Source organism: Ammospiza nelsoni, chromosome 5, assembly GCF_027579445.1.
Source record: "Ammospiza nelsoni isolate bAmmNel1 chromosome 5, bAmmNel1.pri, whole genome shotgun sequence".
NCBI classification, from domain to species: domain Eukaryota; kingdom Metazoa; phylum Chordata; class Aves; order Passeriformes; family Passerellidae; genus Ammospiza; species Ammospiza nelsoni.
The window spans coordinates 48511575-48539142 of NC_080637.1; the positions used below are offsets into that span (position 1 = coordinate 48511575).

The window sequence follows — 27568 nt, forward strand, 5'->3', positions numbered from 1 at the left end:
TTGTCATATAAAACAGTGCAAAGTATATTTTGCCTTTATCTGCAGACAAGACCTTACTGTGATGGATAATGCCAGTGAAACACGTGTCCAACGTGTTCTCCTTCATCACTTCTGTCTTCTCTTTAGCCTTCTCAGGGGTCTCTACTGCAAATCATCTCTGAATACCCAGCTGGGGCTGGTTCTTTATCAAGGGAAGTGCTTGACTGCAAGGACCCAAAAAAATTGGTTACCATGGCTCTGGTTTACACTGCTGTCCTACCCAGCAGTGCCTACAGATGTGCAAGTCTGGGCCAAGGGCAGGGGTCTCTTGTTCCAGCTGGGCTGTCTCTTGGGAAGACTTGGTGTTCTTTCAGCCCTTGGCTATGCCATATGATGACCCCGAGAGACAGGGATTTAGGGAAGGCAGTGAGTGAAGCCACCAGATGGTGCCCTAGGTCCTCTCTGCTCCCTTTCCTGTCCCCTGCGTGCCCACATGCCCCCGCCAGCTTCCCTGGTAACCCTCAGACCACAGACTCCCCAGGGGTGGGCAGCTCCAGCCACACAGAACATCCCCAGGCAGGAGTGTCTGCTGCCCCTGGGGCTGGTGACTCTGACACTCTTCAAAGGTCTGCACCTTGGCCCAAGTGCCACCAGCACCTGTGAAGAGATGGGGACAGGACAGGCTCCCCTGTTTTGCATCCATGACATCTGGAGCAATTGCTTCACCAGGTACCAATGTCTTGGCACAAGACTGCCCATGCAAGGGACAGGAGAGTAGCTGCTGACACCATCACTGGGTCAGAGTGGCATCTGAAATGCAAAATTAGACAGATGTTGGGGGCTGCTTGGAATTTCCACCACTTTCTTTCACCATTTGGAAATGGCATCTTATCTTGGGTTTGGGAAAATTTACTGTGTGTCTGTGGTGAAAAAAAAATCATTTGCACCATATGCTGCTTCTCTTTTTTACTATGTCAGGAAACTGATGAAGGCTCAGATATTGCTCTTTCTGTGTTTTGGGATTCTGTGGTGGTCAAGATGTGCAATGCACAGTGAATTATCATTGAGAGTTTATAAAGAAAAAAGGAGCAGCTTAGAGAGCACCAGTGATCTCCAAGAGAAGAATGAGAATCTTCAGTGTCTTCTCTTGCTTAATTCTTGGGCAAGCCAGGCTCCACTTACTGTGAGGGATGAAATGTTTTTCTTTCTTAATGATAAAGTAGAAATGCAGATTACTATTAGTAACTAGTATGTCACTAGGTCCTTCACTATTAATAACTAGGCCTGTAAACTGCTGGAATGTGTTGTGAGGTGTGAATCTTCAATGTTCACAGCATCTGTGCATCACAGAGCTGCCACTGTGCAGCTGCCTGGGGACAAAGTATGATGGTGCCCTGACAGTACCAGGCAGGTTCCTGTGGGAAGTGACACAGAGAAGCTGATTCTCAGGGAAGGACTATTTCAGCAGGAGGGGAGGGCTCCTGTTCCAGGAGGAAATCTTTCTCACTAGCTGATGAACCTCTCTTGGAGCTCCTTTTTTCCTTCAGCTTTTTGAAATATGTGGGTTGTATCACTCTGGGCCACATGAAGATTTGGATATACAGCTGGTAGGGCCAGGCAGGTCAGCCACCCTGCTTTAAAGAGTTAGAACGTAATTATCCAAATTGGAACAGGGTGAACATGAAAAAGCTAACATATGGGCTTCTTCAAAATGTTATGTCTTTTAATAACCTGTCAGGGCCTCTGGTTTCTATCCCATCTGAAAGATTAATCTGCCTACAATTTTGTGCAATGATATCTGAGCACTTCCAGGGGTAATCATTGTATCCAAAATACCTGTGACACAGTGAGCTTCCCTCTCTTGTGAGAGAATTAGTGCTGTAATGCCCATAATGGTGCTTTTGGCACTGACAAGTACTATTAAAATCAGAGGTTTCAGAAGTTCTTGCAAGGCTCAGTATGTCATTTCAGCTTCATGCATGGAAAAAATGGAGACTCAGGAGCTTAAATGACTTTTCCAAGACTACAGAGCATCAAAGGTGAAGTTTTGAGCAGAATTCAGGTTTGTATATTCTTAATTCTATCAGGCTGTCCAGGAAGAAGACAGTAACTGGGTAAGTAAGAGCTACTGAGCTACTTATAGTTTAGGGGAAAATGAAGTTTCTTCCTGAGTCACCAGCACTGGGTTGTGCTGCACTTTGCTTTTCATTTTTGATTTCTCAGACCTGCATCTGCCTAGCTGAGGTAGCAAAGCTGCAGAAGAAGTTACTCCTCTCTTTTACAGAGGCATCCATCATTTTGACAATACGGAAAGCTCATCAGATCCAAATTACCACGGAAAGTCCAAATATGTATGCCGTAATTCTCCAAATAAATGTTTACAGAGGGAATGTGCTGAGTGAATGTGCTCATCCAATCCATGAAGTCTTTCTGATTGCTGAAGAAGTTCCTGAGCTCACGGAGAGAAAAGCAACTGACTGTAGCTGAGTTGCAAAGGCTGTCTCCACTCCCAAGGAAGGAGGCAGGGAAGTCCCTACCATCACAATTAGATACTGGAGAAGGAGGTGTGAGGAGAGCTGATAATGCTGACAGTTATGTGAATGGAAATGCTTGCCATTCTTTCGAATGTTTAAAGGAAACCACAGTTTTGAAGTGATGGAATTCCTGCTCAGTTGGGTTGTTTATTCAAGCAGTGCAGTGCAATCCTGTGCTGGCACATGGGGGAGAAAAAGCAAAACTTCATCTTGGCTCTCTCGGGATTTCTTTACACTTTCAGACTCATTCAGGTAAAGGCAGGGTATGAATCTGAAGTATGCAGCTCTTCAGCATGGCCCTCTGTACAGACTGGCCCTTGGCTAAGGAATGTGCAGAACGCAGATGGGGGTTCTGGAGGAACCACTTTAATAGAAGGAATTGTAACTGTTCTCCCCATAAGATTTAAGATCTTGCTGTCCATAAAAATCAGGTTAGCTATTTTGGGTTCTTGCAGAGCTAAAATGAATGCAGCATCTCTCATTTCCAGTCATGATAAGTCACTAGATATCAATTCTTAATTGCTTGATTAATCTTGAATTTTCAGAGCTGACAGTGCCTGTCCAAGCACTTAGACAAGAGCTACATTTAAAAGAAAGGAGAAAATGCTTCTTTTTTCTTATTTTTTTCCTTTTCTTTAAGCATGGTCTGCAAGGTAAGAGCATGAAATTACAGAGATTTGTAACATATGTTGTCCTGAGAAGATGGACCATTAAGCAGAGTGCAAATGAAGTAGTCACAGGTTTGTGAAAAGGTGGGGGGGGGGTGATGAATTAATTTTAGCATATGCTTCAGCAATTCCTTACAAGATTATGTCAAATATTAGTACATTTTTGCTGTATATTTGTGTGTGTTAGGCCATGTTTTTCATTTACATAAATAAGCAGAAATGTTTCCTTCATGAGGATAATGACATTTCTATGTAGAGAAAGACAATTTAAGGTCAACACTTATGGTGGACTACACCTTTGTGTGCTTTGTGTATGGATGAACTGATAATGATCACTGCACGTGCCTCCCTAAAGGGTGGTATTAAAAAAATACAGACCAAATTAAAAAGACATTCAGACTCCCTACAGAACATTTATAAAATTGTTTGGGCTTTTTTTTCACCCTATTTTTTCTTCCTCCCAGCAATGAGTGTGTGGCACATCTGGGCTTAGCAGTGACATGGTGTATCAGCCCTTGCTTTGAAGCAACATATTAAACTGTCAGGTCTCTTTTTCTGTATAACGGGCAGGCTAGAAAATATGATGGCACAATGTGATGGAAAGGTGCTATGGGTGCAAGCTTTCCTATGTTACATCTTTTACATCCTATCTTGGTTTCATCCCTCTAACTATGGAATAGTAAAGATTTTTTGCCTTCTAATTAATGACTGTATCTGCCACAGACCTCGGAAGAGGTTAGTGCTGTCCAGGACATCTACTCAAAGGTCTGTGTAATCCAAATGAATGTATATTAAAACATCACTGCTGTTTTTTGCAGATGGTGAGCCAGTGACATCTCAAGGAAGTCATAGTGATAAAAGGGAAAAATTCTGACAATAGACCTTCCTGCCCACATCCCCTCTGAATACAAGACTGTCTATGATTACCCACATGGTTATTTTGGTCTACAAGTGCCTCCAGCAATGGTGTGGAGAAGGGAGATTTCCACATACTGGGCTGGCACCTATTGCTCTGCAGATGTCCCAGTCTGTGAGCAATTACATGGTCCCAAAGGCATATTGTCCTCATGTAATCCTTTCCTGCAGTCAGGGTTTCTTTAGTGGTTTCTTGTGTGCTTTGCTCCATAGTCTTGTGAGAATAGGTGATGGGAGGTCCTGTGGGATGCTATCTTGCAGTCTTGTAGATCAATGTTTCCTTACTTAATTTACTTCATACCATTTATACTCACTCAGACAACCCTAAACATTCTGTCTTGCTCCCTGGTGCTTCTGCACCCCTGAAGTTCTCACCTGCAATTCCCATGATGCTCTTCACAGTTGTTATTTGGCCAACCTACACATGCTGTAATCCCTTCCATCTTTTTATGTTCCTCTTGTTTTATTTCCCTCCAAGTTGTTGACATGTAGCTAGCACCGCGTTGTCCAGAACTAAACATGTCTTCAAGCTGCGGTCTCACTACTATATTAAAAAATGGGACTAGTGCCTGTATCTCTGAGAAGAGGTCTCTCCCTTTACAACCCCAAATTAAATTAACTGCATGATTTTTTGCTGCCATATCACATTGCAAAAACATATTAAATCTGCTGTCTACTGTCTCCCTGAGGTCTTCTGGCATTTCTGCTTTCAGTGCTTGAGCACAGATGATTCCTCTCTTCACCTCAGTTTCTGTCTTTCAGTAGCTCATATGTTGTACCTACTGCCTTTGTAGACACGTGGGATCGTTCAGGGTTCCTCTTTGAGGAACAGCAGTGTGATTCCTTACATGTAAGTAAATTAAATTCCCTCTCCCTTTTTAGCATGAAATAATCTGTCTCCACCATTTCCCTTCCAGGCTGTCCTATGATAATCTGCCTCAGTGCAATTAAAAGGCATGTTACTCTTTTTGGTTTCCAGATTTTCCTATTTATAACCATATAGAGCGCTGGCCTGTATGTTAATAATCCGCCACAATCTGTTTGAACGTCGCATACTGAGGATCACAGGTTGAAACTCTTTTTCTGGAGAAAGGAAAATGCTGTTCTTGCCTTAGGAAGTTTCTGTCCCAAATGTCAAGAATATGGATTAGCTTTTCTTTGGTGGGGAATGACATAGTAAAATGTTGCTTTGTGCGGGAGACTGTTTCTATGGGTGGCACAACAGTCTGAAATTAGCTTCCTTGGGAAATAAGGTCTGTCTGTCACAGAAACTGCCATTGTCCTCATTTTCTGTGGTATAAACACAGAGCAACACGAATAGAGTAAAGGGGACAAAATCATCACAAAACCAAAACTTTGCTCCATGCATCGTTTTCTTCCTGTGGAGAGAACAAAACAAACCCCCTTCATATGACAGAAGGTAGTCAGATCAGCTAATGCAGTCCTAGAAGATACTTGAATATTATGTTTATGAAAACAGTGTAAGTGATACAGAAGGGAATACATTTTATCATATTCTACTTCATAGATAAGAGAATATGGAAGAATCAGTTAAGGCAAAACATTAAAATGGTATTGTAGCCATGATGGTCTAAAGATCCTAGGGAAGCAAAGTTTGTGGTGAAAGGTAATATCTTGTATTAGATCAACTGATAGAGCTAGAAAAAGCAAACAGCTATTGGGCTCAGGGTCTTTTTATCAGATCTGACAGAAAACAGCAATATTCAAGCTAGCTACAGGTTAGATGCAATTGCTCTTAGTTTAATCTAATTATATTAATCAGTTGGACCACTTGAGAGGAAAAAAAAAAGGAGCACCTATGAAGAGGAAAGGGGTGTAAACAGCAGTGACTGGCAGGCTGCTGGTTTTCTCATGCACCTCTAGCGAAAAAGGGCTGTTTGTGCTGGTGACGAAGGAGAGGTCAGCAGGGAGGCTGTAACAGGCTAGGCAGGCAACATCTCCCTTAAATCCATAGCTTTAGTATCGAGGGATTATAAGTTTTAATGCCAAGCTTTAGCTTTTGGGAACGTTTTGGTCTCCTTTGGGGTAAGGATTGAGGTGTTCATGTTGTTGCTGTCTGACAAATACTCTCCTAATGTCCTTTGCTGGCTGACTGTATGTGCTGTTGTAAGACAGCGATTATTTAGTTTCATTCACATGGTTTCTGTGGGGGTATCTCATGTGCTGGATGAAGTGATGAACTGCAGAGATTTGGGACAAGTACATGCAAGAACAAAGAATTTCAGCAGATTTGCTATGGGAGGAAGGGCATTGATTATGCTGTCTGTGAGGCGGTACTGACATATTTCATATTTGATGCTCCAGTGGTATCTGGTTCTATTTCTTATGTTTGCATCTGAGGATTTGCTTCCTGTAATGAGTTGCAAAAGGGAGAGCCTGAAGGTTAGCAGGAGAGATATGTGGGAAAAAACACCCTTTCAGAGCCAGTAGTTTAAGAGATTATTTTATGAGTGGATTTTAGCATGGAGTATTATCATCAGCAGGAGCACGTGGTTGCAGGGGAGAATGCTTACAGCAGAGACTAAAATAAAAAGCAGAAAAACAGATTTGGCAGAGAGCTAATGTAGTTAGAGGCTTTGCCAATCCCTGTTAATTTTGGTAGCATTAGACAAACACCAAATAAACCATGATTCCTTGAAAAGTTATTTTCCAAAATTGCTGTTGTTGCTACCGTATCTTTGTTGTAGTAAATTTGTATCTATTTTATGGAAGAGTGACCTTCCTGTATAAAGCAGATTACCGGTGTTCCCCTCAGAGCAGGTGTAACAGTATCTGCAGGACTGACTGAATCTCACAGCCTTTTGTTGTGTTGTGAATGGCTGCTGATTTTATTGCATCTGCTTTATAGAGCAAATTTGATGGCCTGTAGGTTCTCGTGTATGTGCTGGCTTTTGGGGTGCTGTTTTTAATGTCAGCTGTGGTGTCTAGGAAGGTGATTCCCATGGAATAGCAATATTGGTATGGCAGGGAAGCTGCTCATTGAATTGGTGGTTGTGTTTGATGAGGGAATCTGAGATTTTCTGAGCTGTCTGCATTTTTGATAGAAATCTCACCCATGTTTCCTGTACAAGGCCTGGCTTGGTGGTGTTTGTTTTTCAGTCTTGGATTGTGAAGAAAAATGGCATATTGGGGTTTAAAAGACCTGCAGGAAGGTAATCTCTCTCTGCCCCCTACTTAAAGTTTGGCAAACAAAAGGAGATGATTAAATGCTCTCTGGAGAAGAAAGCTGGATGCTTGCTGCATGATGGAGCAGACACAAACATTTCAAATGGTTCAAAACCAAAAATACTGAATATATTTTTAAAAAAATCCTTTGAGAGCTGTAAATACGAAGACCCTAGCTATTGGTAAGTGCCTGGCCACAGGATCATGGTCATGGTCATAGTCTTCTGGGGCAGTGCCATGGTCTGTTTCTTGTAGCCAGCTCCTAAGGTTTGCCTGTTCAGCAATCTCAAAGGCAGGATGCTGATCTGATCCAGTACAGCTATTTCTCAGATCTCTTCTCGAGAAAACGAGGGGTTTTCCTCTCTTGTTGCGAGCCTCAACTGGAAAGCACATAATTACGTTTTTATTTACTTTGCTGACTGCAGCGGCAGGCCCGGGCCTGTGCATGAGGGCCCCGAGCGCAGCGCCAGCAGCCTCAGGAGGGGAACAAGTCCCCTGCAGGGGCTCCGTGTTATCCCTCCCAGAGCGGGGCTCCGGCGCGGGGGCAGGACGGCCCGCAGGGCAGCGCCCGCCCGGCCCCGCCGCCTCCCGCTCCAGGCAGGCAGCGCTCCGCTCCGCTGCCAGAGCCCTCCTCGCCCTCCTCCGCGCCCGGCCCCGCCGCCGAGCCCGCCCCGCCGCCGGCTCCTCCTCCCCCGCCGCCGCCGCCGCTCCGCCAGCAGCCAGTCGGGCCTGAGACCCGCTCCCGGCTGCGGGGCCTGCGCTCAGCGCCGGCGGAGGGCGGGCAGGGGAGAGCAGCGAGGAGGGGCAGCGGAGACCGAGCCCGCCGCGTCACATGAGCTGACAGGACCCGCTCCCGTTCCCGGTCCCTCCGCGCAACAAAGGCTCGGCACCTCCTGTGCCCGCCGCGGGACGGGACGGGACGGGACGGGGCTGGGCTGCTATGGGACCCTGAGGGCCGCCGGCCCGCACAGGTAAGCGGCGGTGAGGGGGCGTGTGTGTGTGTGGGACCCCGGCGTTTGCTGGGGGTGTGATTTGCTTTCCACACCCTCCCTCCCCGGGTACCTCCGCCGCCTTCCCTCGTGTGAAGGGCGGGCGGGGGGCTCGGACAGCCGGGCAGTCCCTGTGCGTGGGGGTCTGTCCGTCTCCTAAATCTCCGCTTACTTCATGTTATTTCATTTTTTATGGCAGTCAAACAGTTAAAACCATGGGGGTTTGTGCGTTGCCACCCCCCTCCTTCCCCTCTCCTTACCCATCTCCCTCCCCTCCCCCCCTTATGGACCTCCACGTCGTGACCTTTCTGGCTGTTAAGGATAATATTAAGGTGATCTTTATTTTTGTTAAAGCGCTGTCCTGCTTGCGAGCGGCCTTTCCCAAGGCAGGTCGCTGCTGGGGCGGCAGGCAGCCCCCCGCCCCCGGGACTTGCCCGCTGGGACAGCGGCTGGAAGTTGTTGACAGCGGCGGGCGCACGTGTGCCACACGCTCCTCGAGCCGCCGAGGTTCGGGGCTGGAAGCTCCCGCTGGGAGCCCGGGCAGCCGCACCGCCGGCGGAAAAATACCCCAGCAAGGCTGGCGGCTGCAGCCTCTGCTTGGTTGGGAAGCCTTCTACCCGCCTGGTGGGGCTTGAAGTGGTCCCGGGGGCGCAGATGTCGGCAGGGTTTGTGGGTGGCTGAAGGCGGTCCTGGGGATGTTTGCTGGGGATGCAGGAGGGGCTTGCAGGCAGCTGGCACCGTGGCACGGGTGATGGGAATGAGGAGCTGTGGACAGCCTGGCCAGGGTTCTTGGCCCCTCTATTGTGTGTGTGGTTCAGTGTGATGCTGCTGAAGGGAACAGTGTGAGGGATGGTGTGGGGGTGTTTTGTCTGATTTTGGTTGTTGTTTAAGTGGGATTTTTTTGGTTGTTGTTGTTTTGGTTGTTATTGTTGGTTTTGAAAAAAATTATTTTTGGCTAGTGACCCTGTATGGTGTGATATGAAAGTAAACTCTCCTGGGCATGGTTAGCATCTTCCTTCATATGCCAAGTGACCACTGGCTTGAGTTTTAATGAAGGTGCCCCTAAACCCTGGCTCTGTCCAACTGGGAGTGTCCCTGGGAAGGAGTCTTCCTCTGTGTGGCTATCTTGGCTTGTGTGGATGGAGAAGAAAATGCAGTTCCCTTTCAAAGGGAGATGCTTGGCCAGCCTTTATATTTGTGTTAAATCACTTAAAGTCAAAATTAAATGTAAGTAGAACTATGAAGTGAGGAGACACAAGCCACCTGCTGCCCTCTATATGCCAGGTGCCCTTTAGGGCAGAAACAGTTTCTGGCAAAGCCATTTGCATTTGGGTGGTGTTGCAGGACTGTGGTTCAAGCAGTAGGAAACTGCTGGCATGCCAGGGAAGGTGCTGAGCAGTGAGGAAGCCAAGGGTGTGTAGCATCTTCCAGTGCAGCTGATGTGTCCTGAGGTGTCACAGCTCCTCTTGCTGCAGGGTTTGGGAAGAAATGGGGTGCATGAGCAAAGAAGTTGGGCAGATACAGCTGTTAGCCTTGGCTGTTGCAAAACTGTGAATTAGCCCACATGTGCTGCCCCCACCCTAGCATTTTTAAGGAATTGGTGTCCTTCAGGGTGTACCAGAGTTGCAAATTTATGCCTATCTTCAAGCAGACTTGGACCTGGAGTTTATTTTTAATGTAAACCAAACATCTTAAGCAGTGTGACTTTAGTAAAAGCAGCAAATGTTCCAAAACTGGGCAAAACTGTGAAAACGGAGAATACTAATTTTAATTGTGCATTTTTCCACAACTCCTTATTTTCACCAGATTTCTGTCCCGACTCTCGTTACTTTGTGGGTGTTTCTTGGTGATGGTGGAAAACAGAAGGTAACTTGTCAATAGCTGCTCAAGTTGGGCTGCTGAGGGTTGAGATTGTGACTGGTTTTTAATGTAACCAGCTATCTGTGTCACCAGGGTCTGATCTGAGACCCTGAGAGTTTGTTTCATAGGGATCATTAACTGCTGAGGAGGACCAAATGATTGTGGCTGATAACTTGTGTCTTCATGGAATAGGAGAAAAGTTGGCTTGTTCTCTAGCGTGGATGGGAGGTTTGAAGTGAAAGTTAGTTCATCTGTCCCTTCCCTTTAAAAGAATGTTCGGCACATTTTTGAAACTGAGTCATCAGGTACAGTTTACTTCAAGTATTTTGAGCTGTTACGGATTTGATGCTCTTTGGCCACATGCTTACTGGAAGTTGTTTGACAGTCTTGCTCAGATTTGCCCTGGCTGGGCTCAAAAATGTGATGAGGGGGTTTCCTTGCTGCAACCCGTTTAGATCTGAGCAGAGCAGAAGTATCTTAAAAGGGGTGGATATTTTCATGTCCTGTGCTCCAGACAAACTGGGAAAGGAGCATGCAAGGCTCTTGTGCACCAGCCAAGCGTGGATGTGCTGTCAGCCTCCCACTGATAAACCAGAGTTACTTTTTGATTCTCTCTGAGCTGTGCTTCTTGAGAGGTGTAGCACAGGATTGGGCACACGGTGTGTGGAGGGCAAATTTCCTCCAAAGTCACTTTGTCATGGAAGTCATAACAAGGATGCACAGATTCAGAAACAATTATTAGTGTCTGATGACCTGACCAGCATTGTGTGATGACACTGAGTAATAAATAAAAGGTTTCATGTCCTATAAATTTGGTTCTAGCTTCAGGGTAAACTGCAAGGCTTTTGAAAATGTCTGATGACTCTCTGGTAACTGCAAATAGGTGCAAGCATTAGTTGCTTGAAACAAGTCCTTAAAAATAAGAACAGACACAGATGCAGGCTATTGGTAGGAAAGTGAAAGAAGAGCTAATTGCTATTTTTAAGTGTATTTTTCAAATCACGTTTAATCCTGCATATATGATTCTGTGGGTGACCCAGCAGTTCCAGCAGTTTATTCATTTATTTAAAATGGCTTTGTAGCTCACCTTGAAAACCACTTCCTGCCATATGGCTATATTATTTCCCTATGCCACATTTTTTGCTAATTATCAAGACCATTTGCTTTAAAATAGGTGTTTTTAATTTCACAGCCTTGTCTGCCTCTCCTGCTTGATCCTGCCCTGGAGTCAAGAGGCCGTGTCTGTTCATTCTCCATGGCAACAGGCTGTGATTTACTTATTTCAATTTAATTAAAAAGCAGATATCAAATTCTAGGCATTTTACATGTTTCTTATATTAGAAAAATATCAGTAGATCAGTCTCCACAACAGATCTACCAGTCTCAAAAGTAAAATTCTTGACCTAAGCCACTGGTTTCTTTCTCAGTCCACCCCTCTGGGAGAGTTTAGGAGAGGGGGGAGTGCTGTAACCTGTCCTCAGGTGAAGGAATTTGTATGCAGGCTGGAAATGAAGGCCTAAGTCCTAAATTAGGTTTTCAAGCTCTGTGATTGTACAAATACTAATTTGTGTTAGTCGGGGATAAGGAAACAGGGGCAATGATGGGCAGTTGCTGGGTAAAGAGGAGATTAGGGTCAAGAAAGGACCTTGGGGATGGATGGAGGAGCCTGGTGAATTTACTAACCTACAGGTGTTAGGTTTGGTAGAAAATGGATGGAGTGGAAACAGTGTAATTAACTGCCAAAATTAACACTCCTTTTTGCCTTCAGTACCAGCACACCAATTCTTAATAGGATTATTTTCCCTTGAAGGGCCTGTTGAGATGACTCAGCCTTTGGAGTACCTGCATGCCAGTGGTGGTTGCTTCCTAGGAGAAGCTGTGCCTGCTGAATTGTGTAACTAGACTCAGGTGCTGTTTCTGAGCTCTGATAATGTGTGGAAGAAGACAAGTTGGCTGTGCATTTTTATGAAGCCTTAAGGAGCAGTTATCATCAGAAGCGTGCCTGCACAAAACTGCACCTTTGGATTTTTTTTTCCCCTTTAGTGTTGCTACTCCCAATGCTTTTTCACAGTCATGGCTGGCAGCTGTAACCACAGACACTGATTCTTGCTGCTCCTAGCCCTGCCAAAGCCCATGAGGCTATGTCAGATAACACTGGATTCTCTTCTGGCTTGCTTATCTGTATTGATTAAAATGATATCCAGAGTTTCTAGCAGCAGATTCCTGATGACCATGCACCAGCTGGGAAGAGAGCCTCTCTGAGTCCTGAGGTGAGCAGTCAAGCAATGTTTACTGGTAAAGCCAGCATGTTTGGTCTGTGAGCAGTATATCTGAAATCTCATAATGCTGTTCCTAATAATAACAGAATAAACTCAAGCAAAGCCTCAAAGCAAGCTTTTGTTTGTTACTGTGTTTAAGCAGATACATTCAAAGAATTTATATCCAACTGGCAACATTCTTAATCCTTTATTACTAGTTTTACTAGAGTACAGTCATGATCTGTATTCTTTAAGAGTGCATCTGTTCCTCTTGCTTATCCAGCTTTGAAGTAGACCTTGCTGATATTAATTTCTCTATAGCCTGTAACCTCATCTATAAAATGAAAGGAATACTTCATACAGGCAGCTGTGAAGTTACATTTATTGTCTGTAAATTGCTTCTAGTAATTGAGCAGAGGAGGTGGAGAGAAATAAAGACAGTGGAGTTAATATGGGCTTGGTTTTTTTTTTTTTTAATAAAGGAAAAGCATAATTTTTGTTCATCTGATGATGTATAAGCTAATGGGAAAAGAAAAATTCACCCAGAAACTAACTGTTAAGTTCATAATGAAAACAGACATTTCTTTACCATTGTGATGAAGGCAGCCATCTTGTTTGATAATAACAAAGTCCAATTTAGAAATAGGGAAAATTATTATTGGAAATCCTGCCAGTGCATCTTGTATTTCTGTCTAGTTTGGGTCTGCTCAGTTTTAGTGTTGTTTTTCTTCTACATGGCTGCCTTCATAAATGCTACTAGTGTGGACACCAGGTAAAACTAGGTAAATAGGTAAAACTACCTGTTTTAAGAGTATTAGCAAACACCTCTATTGCAGGCTTTTCAGCTAGGCCACTTGTTTTGTGCTGACCAGTATCCTTGTTGGATGAAACTGCAGCTTCATGTTTGTTAGGATGGATTTTCTTGCTGTGGCTGACCCAATCTAACCACTTGCTCCTCCTAAGAGGGGTGATCATGCATTGCTCCTGGCTCTGTGGCCATATTTCTTGCCTTGTGGATACAGCTTGTTCAGCTTTTGGAAAGCTGACTTGCCCAAAACCAAAAAAAAGTGAATTGTTTTCTCCTGGGACAGAGAGCTGAACCTGTTCACCAGGTTCAGGCTCGTATCAGAGCTGCTGCTAAGGAGAGGCGAGATTTGTTTTGCCAGCAGTGAAAGGTAAGGAATGAAAGAAAGGTGAAAATGAGCCCCCCCTTTTTTGGCAGCAGTGACCTATTAGCCTGGTTCAGTTGTAATGTGAAGCCTCACCCTCAGCTTTCATTTTCAGATCCCTCCCTTCCCCCCTGCACCTCTTCTGTCCCTCAGATATGCTCGTGTGCCTCCAGATGCCGACTTCATTCCCAAGCAGTATTTTCAAAAGGAGGGAAAAAAGGAAAAGGTTGATTTTCATTGCCTCTACAATTGGAGAAATACTGTAGTTCCTGAGACCCCATTGCTGGGAGCCTAAGAATTATTATTATTAGGCTCATGTATTATTATTAACAGGCTCAAAAAATAGTAGCTGTAATCATTTTTTATGAGAGGGCAAAAGGAAACTGCCTGGTGGGACAGCTGTAGGCCAAGTTTGTAAAAGAGCTTCTTCTCCAAGCCTGGTGATGGTGGCTGTTTGGACTGAGACCCTAGAGCTGGTGGGTCGAGGTGGTCTGGGGTAAATGACAAGGAGAGGAAACATCTGGAGAATTTTCTGCATGCCATGGTGAGCCAGGCTTGGAGCTGGGTACCATGGCACCAGGAGGAAGTCCCTCTTTCTCCGAACTGTGGCTTGCAGTTGTTCCAGGTGCTACTGCCTAACTAATTTCCAGACACCAGCCGAAATTGTCCCTTGCAGGACATTGCTGTGGTGTTGTAGAATAGTGCTGTCTTGCTCAGGGATGTGATGAAGCCTGGGGTGAGATGAAGCTCAGGCTCCATGTGAACTGGCCAAGGCAAACTTAGCTTCTGCTGACTGGCAGGGGTGGTGTTTCTGCCTTAGCTGTGCCAGGGATGTTTTGGTGTGTCTGCATTAGCCTGATGGCTGCGGGGAGGACGTGTGTCCAGCAAGACACGTGCCCAAGCATCTGCTTAGCAGGAGCACGGTGCAGGTTGGAGTGTGCATTTGGAGATGAGATGGAGGCATCTGTTGGCCTCCAGCAATTGCCCTATGGCTAGAGGAGCAGAAACAGTGCCTGCCTGGTGAGTTTTCTACAACATGAAGGTGGAGATGATGTCAGTGAAGTGCACTGTGCCAGGGCAGCAGGATGCAGTGAGCCTGTGCATGTGTGGACTGACCCAGCAGCTGTACTTGGCAGGGGGGGCAGGCTGCAATTGGTGTGGTGCACAAATTAGAAGTGTTTGTGCAGCCATTTTCAAATAAGGAGAGTCATAGGCAGGGATGAGAGAATTCGCTCCAGCTTTGAGTGTTAGAGATTTGTTTCATGCTATACTGTAGTTGGGTTGGGTTTTTGAAGCATTTAAGCCTAAATTCTTCTCATTGGTAGCCAAAGACATGGCAAAAGAAAGGTTATTGTAGGGTTGTGTTGTGTTGAATGGTAAGATTATACACTGGGTGGCTGTTACAGTGGTTTTGTGTTCCAAGGATGGAGTGAATAAAGGAAAGAATCAGTGCATTGATATTAAATAATGATGCCACTGGATATGGTGAGTACAAAGTGTCTTTGTTTTCAAGGCTATGTTTGGGTTTTTTTAAAAACTGACACATTTATAAACCAGCTGCGATATTTTTTTTAAAGACACATTTGTAAGAGGGGCAATATAGAAAATGCTGGAAGTAATCTCATTGAGAGAGATGGTTTTTTTCCATTCCTTTGCACATGCATGCAGCCTCTGGGGAAGATGTTAGTGAAGGAGCTTGGATAATCGGGGTCTTCTCTGGAGCTGCCATGCCATTGTTCTGATTGGTGTAATGGGTATTAGCTGGGGAATGTGTACAGATGCACAAGCTGATGGGCTGTCTGGGGTTTCATCTCCGCAGTGTCCCTTTTTTTCACTCCTCCTGGATAGAGATATGTATCCTGGCAGATTTGTCTTCCACCTACATCTCTTTCTCTTCTCATGTAAATACTTGCTGATTTTTTTTTCTTTTAAGTTGTTGTTCTTCTGGCAAATCTTCTACCGTGCTTGTAATGGGTAACTTTTCTCCTCATGATGATGGGTGTTCCTGTAAGCCAGTCTCTTCCTGGATTTCCTGGATCACTTTGCTGAATTTTCATGCAATCTGCCCTGTCTGGGGGCAGCTTATCTGCTCCTGCGATGGTTGCTCTAATAAAGATCCAGGTGGTGTAGCTGACTTCAGCAATGCTCCAGCTGCCCTTTGGAGTGCAAAGGAATGCAGTTAAAAAGCAGCCTTTTTGGGGTACTGTTTGTCCTCAGACCTGAAATGCTGAGAGCATGTTAGAGTTCCCATGTAGGACTGTAGTAATTAAATAGTACTGGAGGGAGAGGGAGTAGCAGAGCATGTGATGGTCATTTCAGATAGATTAACAAAGAGGGGCTATTACAATGCCAGCAGAAGACATCCTAATCTGGAAGTTCCTAGCCAGCAAATATTTTAAAAAGCCATTCCAGAGAGTAAGAGGGAAGCCTGAGAGGTCTGTGCTATAATTAATTGCCCAGATACCACTGGAGGAGCAGTTTGAAGAAGGGAACTCAATTGGGAGCTGGATCTGGTGTAGAGAGGGAAATGGGAATTTCCTGACTTTTGTTTGCAAAGATCAAGCATAGAAGAAATTTTAGACAAAATAGGTGCAAAGAAGGACTAAAATTAATAGGTTATTCCTTTTTTTTTTTTTTTCTTTGCACTGCATGCTCCTGGCTAGTGTTACTTGAACATCAATTGAAGCAGTACGGAGCATGCTTGAGAACTGGAGACATTAGGCAGAAAGAGAGAGTGAATGTGATTAGCTTTGCTTTTCGAGCATTAAGCAGAAAGCCGGCTGAAATGTGATTGCAAACAGATAATAGCAGCAGGCTCCTGAGGCACCACCACAACCCAGCATATGGGGTGATGGATCTAGCCATGCCATAGAACTGTTTCTTGTAATAGAAGCTGCTTGTTTTTATGTTGCGGTTGCTGTTGTACTTTCTAATTATCCTATTCATCGCTGTCTGCCATTTTGAGCCTGGCCACGTGGGATGGCTCAGCCCCCTGGAATGTGTGCCCTGTGGAGCACTTCTGCCCTGAATAGTAACAGGAGCTCTGGTAGCCAAAGGGTGAGAGGGAAGAGGTGCCAAGGCTCAAGAGTCCTAGCTATTTCCCCCCTTATTTCCAAGAATAAGGGAAGTAACAGCTGCTGCTTTTGCCATGATGGAAAAGATGAATGCTGATGTTGTGTGTAAATCTCCAACTTCCCTCTGCATGTCCAAGTATTGGAGCTTGTTGGGAGAAGGTTTCTAGTGACCTGTAAAAAGGGGCATCTATCAGTTCTACTTATAATTAATAAATAGAAGCTGGCCTTGCTACACCAGTCACTTTTTTGGCACAGTAACAGAGATCCTGGAGCCACTTCCAGTCTGGGGCCTCTCTTCCACACAAAGCAAATGCAGCAGAGAAAGCAGGCAGAGGCTGGGCTGGTGCAAGCTGGAATTGGAGCTGCCGACAGAGCATCCGACACCCGTGCCTGCTGCTTGGGGTGTTTGTCTTGTGGTGATCCTTTCCCCAAAACTGCCTGCTTTCCCCTCTTTCTACCCAAGGCTTTCATTGATGGAAAGTCTAAGAAACCATTTCCAAAGCTGATATGGATGGGGGGAATGTAGATAGAATGGGAAGAGCAGACCTTTCCTTAAGATGCCTGAACAAAGCAAGAAGCTTTCATGTGTATGTATATATATGTGTGTGTGTATGTGTGTGAATATATATAAAAATATATATGTGTATGTATTTTAGTGCTAGAAAGAGTAGGTCAGGCTGGTGTTTCTGTGACCTTTTCTCAGCCATGGCTTGCCTTTCCTGCATGCTGCCTCTCCTTGCCTGTCAGGGGACTTCCACTTCCTTCCTGCTGACCTGCAGGGCTGCAGGCAGCCTCCCTACCCTTGTGGCAGCTCCCAGCTCTGGCTCTGAGCCCAAGCTAATAATCCTGACATATTTTACTGCCTTGTGCTCTGCTCCGTGCCTTGCTGTAGGGGAGACTGTGTGAGGTTGTGGTTTGCCTGACTTTAAGCATTGCACTGGCCCTGGGGAAACCCAAACCTCATAATAAGCACAGGCTGAGCCTCTGGTAGAGCCTGGCTTTGCTCAGCAAGGCCCCTTGCTTCCCTACTTGCAGGTGACCAGCTAGCACAGATGCCATCCAAACACACCTTCCAATTGTCTCTGGCTGTCCAGATGACTGCCAGTGCTATGGGGTTTGGGTGGAAGTAGGAGGTGTTGATAGCCAGGAAAGGAAAAATTCATCAGGTACCAGAGAAGGGTAATGAAGATCTCTTCTCACCACTCTCCCCATGCATCAAAGCATTCTTACAAAAAATAGAGCACTCATCTTTGACCCCCATTAATGACTGGCTTGGTCTGTGTAAGAGTTTTATGAGTCTGTTGATGCTCCCACAGAGTTTAATTATTTAGAGCATGAGGTGGAGGTTTGTGCTTTCACTGCTGATGGTGCAGGGTTCAGGCCCTCCTGGCGGGCAGGGGGTTGGTTACAGAGGCAGGCTGGCTGGGAATGCAGCCACTGGCTCTGAGGAGCCTAAGGGAGGCACGAGCTGCAGCTGTGTGGTCCTTGTGCAGGCTGGGCAAAGCAGTGTGTCCTTCCCATTGTGCAAGTTCCACGTGACCTGTCATGTGGAATTCAAGGTCTTTGTCCTTAACATCAGGGCATTGAATGGTCTGGACCTGAGATAATTTAAGTGTCTACCTGAAACTGTTGGGTGGACGTACTTGTGGCAGATCCTGCTCGTTGTTGAGCCCCCAGTCAGTGCTAGAGGCTTTAGGGGCTGGTGTGAGACTTTGGCAGCAATATCTGATTTATCGGCCTGGGGCTACAGGCCTTTCCTGTTCCCTGTAATAGCAAGTCTTTGCCTGCCTCTTTTGTGTGACCAGCACCTCCTGTTCCCCCCAGATTCTGCTCTACACTCTAGCAACCAGTTTTCCTACTGTAAAATCCCATCCTCAACCTGCTGCTTCCTTCCCTTTGCAGTACATCAGCTTGTTCTTGCCTTTTCTACTTTTCCTCACCTAGCACTTCTCTGCTGGTGATCCTCCTGAGACTTGGGAACACAGAACAGATATAAGGAGCAACCAAGGAGCAGCTGGGTGTCCGAAGACCTTTGTGCAGCTTGTGTTCCCAAACAGGCAGCTGGTCAGCTAGACCAGGAGTATTTTCCTGATGTCCTGCTGACCATTCAGCTAGAGTTCCACTTCTAGTGGGAAGGTACCAGTCTCCAGGTTCAATTGAATGGGATGTGGGCTGGTCTGATGTGTGGGCTGGCCAGCTGGAAGGGTCAGATGCTCACCTTCTGTCTGCTTCTGGCATGGGTAAATTCCTTTAGAATTTACCTCTTATGTTTGTGGGTCCTTAGGGCTTTCAGTTGTCATCAGTGCTGAAATGAAACAACAGCAACTGTTCCTTGCAAGACTCTAAGTGGAGGCTTATTTCAGAGAAAAAGTGATTAGTATTGGTGGATCTGGGTTTGGCTGATAGCCAAATAAATTTATGGGCAGACTGGGAAGGCTTAGTTGATGTGGAAGGTTCACATGACATTGCTTGTACCATCCAATATCAATATCGATGTACTGAAAATGCCTGTGATGGCAGACACCAAGCCAGTGGGTCACCTGGTGCTGCTGCTGAAGGCTGAGATCACTGTGTGTGCTGGGGCTCACTGCTGTGCTCTGCTGCCATTTCTTACCCCCTGAGCCCAGGGACCCTTGAACCTTCTTCCCACATCTGTTCTCCCGCTGTCTCCTGGTACGTGCTTGATGTCCTGTTTTCTGCTCTAGCAAGGGCCTGTGTAGGCTCTTGGTTGCATGCCAATAGGCTTTTCATGCTATCCCTATTTACCCTGGTTTATCTCTTCCCACTCCTTTCCCTATTCCTATTTCATTTCCTTTGGTATGGGACTAATGTTCCCGGTTGTGTTGAGAGACTGGGCTGAGCTGAGATGACAGAAAGAGGGTGGAATGGAAAAAGGGGCTTTTGCTGGTAGATGTGAGTTTGTCACCAGCTCAGTCTTCAATCTGTTGATTTTTGTGGATCTAGCTAAATCAGCTGGATCTGCTAGACAAATGTGGGGTGCTCTGTGTCCTGTATCCATATTCTACTTTGTTTTTCTGTTTTTCTCTTTTTTTTCCCCCTGAAAATTAATAGGATTCTACCCATTGATGATTAAAACAACGCCTGGAGTTTTGGAATGGATCAGATGCGTCAATCAAATGTTACCACATTGCACCCAAAGAGAGGAATGCCATCCAGCTGGGGGTAGGGTCTGTTTTTTCTTTGTCCCCATCAGTGTCTAGAGTTACTGGAAACCTTTCTGGGTTTTTAAATGTGAGAACTTTTAATAGAAAGTACTAGTTTAAAAATTAATTACTTCATTGTGTGAAAACTTGACTGGGTTTTGTGTTTTATTTTTTGTTGGTATGGAGCAAAGTTGTGCCTCTTTATATTCAAAATGTTATTAATAGTGTTGAGGCTTTGCAGGCTTTGGTAAAGAAAACATTTCAGTAACTACTTCAGATATTTTGGGAGGGAAATTTCATGTTTTAAATGAAAAGTAAATCTATTCTGATTACTAAGGGAGATAAAAATAATTTAACTTTTTTTCAGAAATGTCAAAGTTCAAGTTATTTGTCCTAGTTCTTGAAATTAATGTAAAACAGATTAATATCCCTGCATAAACTGTTCCCCTTGCAACAGGAGAGAGGAGGGAATATGTCAGTAGGAAACTGTGTCACGTGGCTACTGTGGCAGCAGGTACTGCCTGAGACCTGGAATGAAATAAAAGCTTGGTGGGAATGTGAATCTGGAGCCTTGCATGGGTGTAAAGCACAGGTTGCCATCCAAGAACAAACTGAAGTGGCTTTTTGGCTCCCTTCCAGGTGGTAGAGCATGGCTCCCCATTGTCTTCCTGCTGGTATGCCAGTTGGCTGTTCCAGCAGAGAGGCTGCAGAAACAGAACGTTTACCTGGCTGTCAGCAGTGGGATGGGCTTTCCAGGTCAGGCGTGAGAAGATGTGTGTGTTGGGATTTGTGTCCGGAAGTAATGCTGTTCCAGTGTTGCTCACTTGAAATCTGAAGCTCCTTATGCTTCACATAAATTTCCTGTTCTTGTTAAAATTGCTTTTGCTTTAAAAATGAAGGGTCTTAAAGCTGAGGGTTTTGACAGAGTGTGCTGCAGAGTGATTCTTTTCTCCTCTGCAGGTTTCCTGAATGAATGATTTTGAAGTAAAGTAGTATTTCCCTGCAGAGCTTGCCTCTGTTAAGTCTTTAGACTGTTGCAGCAACAGTGAGACTACTGGTGCAATGTTAATAATTTATGTGTATTCCTCATTTTGGACCTTTGTCAGTCATTTCAGCCTTGGGAGGCTGGAAGAAATGAGAAAAGTATGTATAAGTTTTGCTGCTGTTCCCTCTGCATGTGTTCTCAAGATAGGCAGAGGATTTGGGTCTTCAGAGCATGTCTATCTGGAACCCTTTAGCAGTGCTGAATTCACAGAAGTAATACCAGAAAATAGCATGGTGGTGTTTCATTTCAGTCATCTCTGCAGAGGGTAGTACTGCTTTTGTTGGACAAGTGTGGCTCAGATGTTTGTGAGCTTTCCTTGGTTGCAGAAGGTGAGTGGAAGGTGAATTTTTTTATGGGTTCCTCCTGTGGGATGATCCCTAGCCAGGATTTTGCTACATGTCCATAATCAACCCCAAATGCATCTGTGCTGCTGAAGCTGCATGTAGCTTTCTTCAAAACTGGGTTTCATGTTCTTTATTCTCTCCCTTACTCCCTTCGTAAGGGAGGGAGATATCAGCTAGTTTGTGTGTTTCCAGAGTAGGTCTTGCTTGAAGGGAGAAGCAGAATACTGAGCCAAATGAAAAGGGGTCTTCAGAAACAAGGCTGATGAGAGGATGTCAGCAGAGAGCTCAACTGCTTTGAATACAAAGTGTTGCTGAATTCTGTTCTGGAGTTTACTGTTGCAGGTTTGTGCTTGGCATTAGCACTTACCTGAGCACCTTCCAGCTTGGCTGCAGAGCAGGTACTTCAAATATTGTTGGAAGCATGGCAGTGTGTTTCAGGGGGGTTTGGAGGGCCAGTGGTGTAGAATGCATGAACTTGTTGGGGTGCTTCAGCAAGCCTGTGTTCTTTCAGGCAGGTACTGAGCAGTTTGTGTCAGATTAGTCCACTTAAGTGGTGTTTAGCTGCGTAAGTAGTTTGCAGGAAGTTGGAGAGTTTGCTCCTATTTGTTACTCGTGGTCCAAAATGGTTGATTCACCTCGTGCAGTGGGAGATCCACAGGTTTTGTATTGCAGGGGGATGGATGGATGGATGGATGGATGGATGGATGGATGGATGGATGGATGGATGGATGGATGGATGGATGGATGGAAGGAACTGTCAAGGAGAAAACAAAGTTTTGCAAGGAATCTATATCTTAAGCTTCAAATAGGTTTCCAGAATTGTTTTGAGGGGAAAACTGATTTTGTTTTCCAATTTCTTCAAAAACTGGATTACACAATTTCAAATGTAGTTTTTGACTGTCTTGGTTTGAAAGAAAGTTTGGCTCAAAAATGACTCTGTGTGCAGAAGGATCTGCAGAAAGATGAATGGATAAGAAGAAGCTTGGTCTTATTGTTTTCTGTTGCACTCACTAAAATAACTTTTAATTTGAGAGTGAATTTTTCACTATGCTTTGTAACTTTGTGTTTTGAACATACTTCTTCCTGGATTCTCTATTCTGTTAAATCTTCCTAAGAGCGTGTATGTCCAGCTTGAAGAAAACAGGATGCAATTGACTTAAGATTTCTTGATCTTAAATTTTAATACTTAAATTGAATAACTAAGTGGGTTGGCTGCTGTGGGATGGTTGTAGTTCAGGAAGAAACTATGATGCCTTGTTTGACTTCAGATGCCTCAGTTGCAGAGATGAGAATTTTTTTTTCTTTTTTCTCTTTTTTGGACTGATAAACCAGGAGCCTTATTCCTGGCTCTGCACTTGTGTGCTTCATCTAGTGTACGTATGCATTTGGAACAAAAGGCTGCAAAGCAGCACTGGTTTGTTCTGCAAAACAGAGGGAATTGGGAAGCTGAGTTAGAAGATTTTCTTTCCTCTTTTCCCTTTTTTTTTGGCCCCCTCTCCCTCCTCTTTACAAGAAGTTACTTTAAATAGGGAGCTGTTCAGCAGGTTGCAACTAGAGTTCTATAATAAGATCTCTGTTCGCTCTCCCTACTTTTTCACATGCAAAGTTGTGGCTGTAATTATATGACAGCTGCCCTCTTGGCTGACATGCAGCAGATTGAACTGGGGATCTCCAGAGCTGAAAGTGTGAGCTGCTACTCTCTGAGCTAAAGCTCTATAGCTGGAGGCTGTAATGATCTATATCCTTCATGACTGAGTGTAGAAGGGAGCTGCAAAAAGCACTTGCTGAGTTATGGTGCATACAGGGTACTTACTGTGTACATGGTCGCTTCCCAGGTGTACTGGAAGCTTTTTTTGAGTGGTTTGTGATAATTGTACAAACTGTTGTCAACTCATGGGTGCTTTAAAATGACGATCTGTTTTGAAGCCTTTCTACCTTAAAAAACTTTACTAGCCTGTTAGTCAGACATTTGTTGGTGTATGTGTAAGTTGTGCTGAGCCCGAAGTGCCCTGATATTACTGAAGTCCTTCAACTCCAATGTAATATAAGTAATTGTTACCAATATTGAATGCATTATGAAAAACTCTACACTGCCAATGGTGTTCAGACAAGTTTGCTTTTATGCTTTGCCATTACTATAGGTTTTTCTCCGATGGCACCATGGGAGCTTTGTAAAAGCAAAAGAAAGAAAAACTGGAATTGCTGGAATCTCTCCTGTTTCCTCAGGACCAAGAAAATCTGAGCAATGCCAAAGTTTGTTAGGCTGAGGAAAAATGAGGGGAAGCAGAACCATATGGAGCTTCATGAGTGGTGTCAGCCCCGGGTAGCTTCTGCAACCTGTGTTGTGGGAGAGAGGAAGTGTGTTACAAGTTAAGAGATCGATTTTCAACTTTGTGAAACATTAATTTTTGATTCCTTAACACCTCTTTTACCCACATCCCCAAACAAAAAAAAAAAACCAAAACCCCTCCAAAACCATAACAACAACAAACCTCCAAACCAAATAGGAGATAGGCATCTGCTAGCTTTAAATATGGCAAAGTAAGCATTCCTATTGATCTGCACAGTTCAAAACCAAGTTGATCTTTTCACATTGAAAAAAATAGAAAAAAGGAAATATGTAAGGGGTGCAATGAAATGTTAAATAAATTGTAAACTGAAAGAGTCTTTCAGACCTCAGACAGTTAAGTTACTGCTAGTCCAGTGTGTCAGAAACTTACTTGATACTGTATCTATTATCAACAGGGACATTGTCTGCTGTAAATTAAGATAATCTCCATATATATTAGGCTATATCCTATTACACAGGTCTGACCATACTCAATCACAGTTTAGTAAACACCCTCCATCCTAGTTGCATCCTCCACTGCCTTTCTTTGCATTATTTCTTGCAGACAGAGTTAATATAAAGATGCCTGTAGCATGGCCTAAGAAATTCTTATTTCCTCACCTCTCATTCCTGTCCTGTGCCACCATCATCCCATTGGTTTTGGGGGTGCAGCCATTGGCAAGACTGCTGTAGCATACATTAGTTACCTGCTGTGGTTTAGAAGCCCCAATCCTCCAAATATGTGAAATGACCCAGGCCACAGTGATGTAGTCCATGGTGCTGCCTTGCAAGCAGCAGTATTAGCAGAACTGGGGAGGAGATGTTTTGCAGGAGGGGCAGAGGAAATTTCTAAAGTTTGTGTTAGTCCTGAGGCATCTCACGAGACTTTCTGTATCAGGCAGTCGCACCGCTCTTAGGGCTTGATTGCCTATTGCCTGTCCCATCACTCCTTACAGAGAAGTGGGATGAGGATTCTTCCACTTCCCATGGGAGTCTGTTCCACAACCTAATAGACTTTTCTGTCAGGAAACTTCTCTTAATTGGGTTTTAATCATGGGTGTCATACTGCTAGTCCCTGGGATGACCTTAGCCTACATCAATACCAGTGCCTTCCTTGCACTGATGCCTAGAGCCTGCTTATCCTCCTCCTCTGGCATTTATTGTAGGCCCGTTTCAACTGTAGGCAGCTGTACCTTGGCTCAGACTCCCCTGTCCTTAGTGTTGGATGCCGTTGCAGAAGTTGAGATCTGGGACCCCATGTCAAGGGCCTGACTTGTGATGTGAGACGGACTCGTCCTCCGAGCCTTTCAAGAATCCAGGCTGCTGGCAAGTAAGGAAATGCACACTGGAGCAGCATTCATGTGTGACTCTACTTTGGATAGAACTGAGTCCGAAGAATCTGTTACAGCACAGCTATCCCATGGCCTAATTGTGTTGCTGTCAAATCCAAAAGTGTGGGTAAGACTCCAGTATTTTCCTGCAATCAGTTTAAAGCAGGGCTTTTGATTTCTTTTCCATAACAGGGTTTGTGCTGCCTATGTTGAAGCAGCAAGGAAGAGCAACCCAGCCAAGCTGTTCGTCTGCGAGGCTGTGGAAATACCAACCATGAGGCTCGGCAATGTAGACTCTGTATGCAGTGTATCCAATTTGGCAGTTGTGGGTGAAGAGTCTGCCTTGCTGGCTCCTCAAGGAGTGGCTCTTCCAAGGCTGGTGCAGTTAGGCCAGGTTGTGGTGGCTGGCTGTGAGCAGATGGACAGGTTTCCTGGGGAGAACAGCATGCACCCACTGTCACAGCCCTGGTATGTGCTGTAGTATAGAGGCACTAAAAGACTTCACTCCGCAGCTACATGGCTGTTGTTTTGCCCATGTGGACTTCACAAAAACATTTGATACTTTTCAGGTCTCTTCTCTTTGTTGCTGAACCGCCTCGCTTTCTTGCATTCTGTTTCCAAGGTGGGATGAGTAGAGCAGGTTTCAGTGCTGCAGAGGCAAATGTATCTTTGACTTGCATTGTAACATTATGAAATTGACACTATTTTCTAGTTGGTTTCTAGTGCAGTAAGTACTCCTATCTGCTTCCATAATTTTGGTAGACCTTGTTATGTGATGTCTTTTTAAAGAATGGATGTAATTACTCCAGAACCAGGGAGTGTATGAGCTGTTTGGACAATGACCCATTAAACTGTTCACAACCAGAATGGTTGTGACACCAGAGATGTGAAGTAGCTTTCTTAGTGTTTCTCCTGATTCCTCCTCTGTACCCAGTATGGACCCTCTATATCCTCATCCAGCCTCTGTGTCCTCCAGTTCTTGTCCTGGCTCCCTTCTGCTCCTCATCTCTCTACAAGTGAGTTATTTCTCTGGTATCCCCAAACAGTTCTTACTCCTCACCAGCTGTGGGTTCCTATCTTCCTTGATCCTCAGAGGTCTTTGTCCACCTTTCCAAATGGTGCTTTGCCATTGTTGGTTCTTCTGCAAGCTCTGCCTTTTCTGACTGTACTGCCTACTACACAAGGGAGAGATTTTTGCTTTTCTCCATTCCCGTGGGAGAAATAAAACTACTGTCTTGTCTAGAGGTGCATAAAATATGGCCACACTGTCACCAGATTTTTGGTTAGCTTATCTCTTCCCTGTTAACCATGTATGTAGTATCCCTCTTCCCTTTGTTTTCATGGGGTTTGCATGCAGTGTCGTGCTCCCCTGGGTCTTAGTGTCATGCCTGTTGAATCGAGGGTGTCGTTTTATGAGGGCTGTTTTCAGCACTTCCCGCTGCTGCTTCTCAGCTACTTGTTCAGCTGTGCCAGTGCAGCTGAACGTGCTGCTGCACATTGAACCGGATCAGGGAATTGATCTGGATTAAAGTAGCCTAGGTGGAGAGGAAAGCTGCTTAACCCAGCGATTTGCTCAAAGAAATACTTGAAAAACTACAGTTTAAGAGCACTTTGACTTGATGGCCCTTTGACTAACAACCCCCTGGTATAGAAATCCCTTGTTTAAATGTAGAGTTGCTGCCTCCGCCCTTCAAACCCTCCTCCCGAGCTATTAAACGCCAGCGGCCACCTGCTTCAGGCTTAGAGCAGCTGCTGCAGGTTAAGATGTGCTGTGCAGCCGCTCCAGCATGCATGGGACATGATGCTGTTTGGAAGGGATGAGGACCCCCTGGAGTAAAAATGGACATGTGTCAAAGTGTGCAAAATCATCCTTTCATGGAACATCACAGACTGAGACAAAGCTTTGTGCTTTTTTTATCATGATTGCTGGTCTGGTTTCACCCTGAGCCTTATTAATGTTCCAGGATGTTGCTGTGTCACTGAGTGTTGGAAATACAGCATACCTTGATGCTGGCTTGAAATGTTGAAAATGCTTCCCTCTGCCCTTCTCTGTGGGACACATTTAACCTGCCCCATCCCTCCCGAGCTGCTGGAGTGGAGCCCTGTCTGGTGGCTCTGCTCCTGCTCTTCCCCTTGGCTTTTTCATACCCTTCCCTGCCTGATCCGTTCATGTGCTCCCAACTTCATGCTGTCCAGGGTTTAATTTTTGTTTAAGATCTTCGTTCCTTTAATGACAGCGGGAACCGAAGGCTGCTCTCTGTGGGGGCTGTGGTGCTGCGCTTGAGGTAATGAGACTTGATGAAAACCTCTTGTTACTGTGGCAAGATTTCTTCCTTCTCTGTGTTTAAGAAGAAGGGGAGGGGGAGGAGGAAAAGAAAAAGTGACAGACCCTGCTGGGTATGTTAATATATTTTTAATGGCTTCCATGTGGCTAGCTGAGGACTTATTTGTCCAGCCTGCGAGAAAAGGGTGGCAGCACGTTATTCTTGTGCACCTTTGAGCTTAGCTGGGAGTTGAAATGGGAGAGAGGGAGGATTGAGTAAAAATTTCACAGAAATCCTGTTGATAAAAATGAAATCTGCTGGAGATGGAGGGGATTGGCAGGGAGAGAAAGATTGGATCCCAGATACTCTCCCCCTCCCCCTCCCCAAATCTTCCCTTTTTTTCTGGAATATTCCACTGTCTGCAATCATCAAGAGAGCTACTGTCTCAGACTATGGTAT

At 45.0% G+C, this 27568-nt stretch overlaps 1 protein-coding gene across 3 annotated transcripts in view; it reads left to right on the forward strand.

Annotated features, from left to right (window-relative positions):
* The first annotated feature begins 8019 nt into the window (after nucleotides 1–8019).
* The window catches only part of TCF20 (transcription factor 20), a 129593-nt gene continuing 110044 nt past the window's right edge, over nucleotides 8020–27568 (forward strand). For 2 of the 3 annotated variants that reach the window (XM_059471977.1, XM_059471980.1), the window contains exons 1-2: nucleotides 8020–8253; nucleotides 19705–19815. The gene's annotated coding sequence lies outside the window, so the exon portion shown is untranslated. The remainder of the gene's footprint in view (nucleotides 8254–19704; nucleotides 19816–27568) is intronic. The other variant, XM_059471979.1, reaches the window with a different exon arrangement.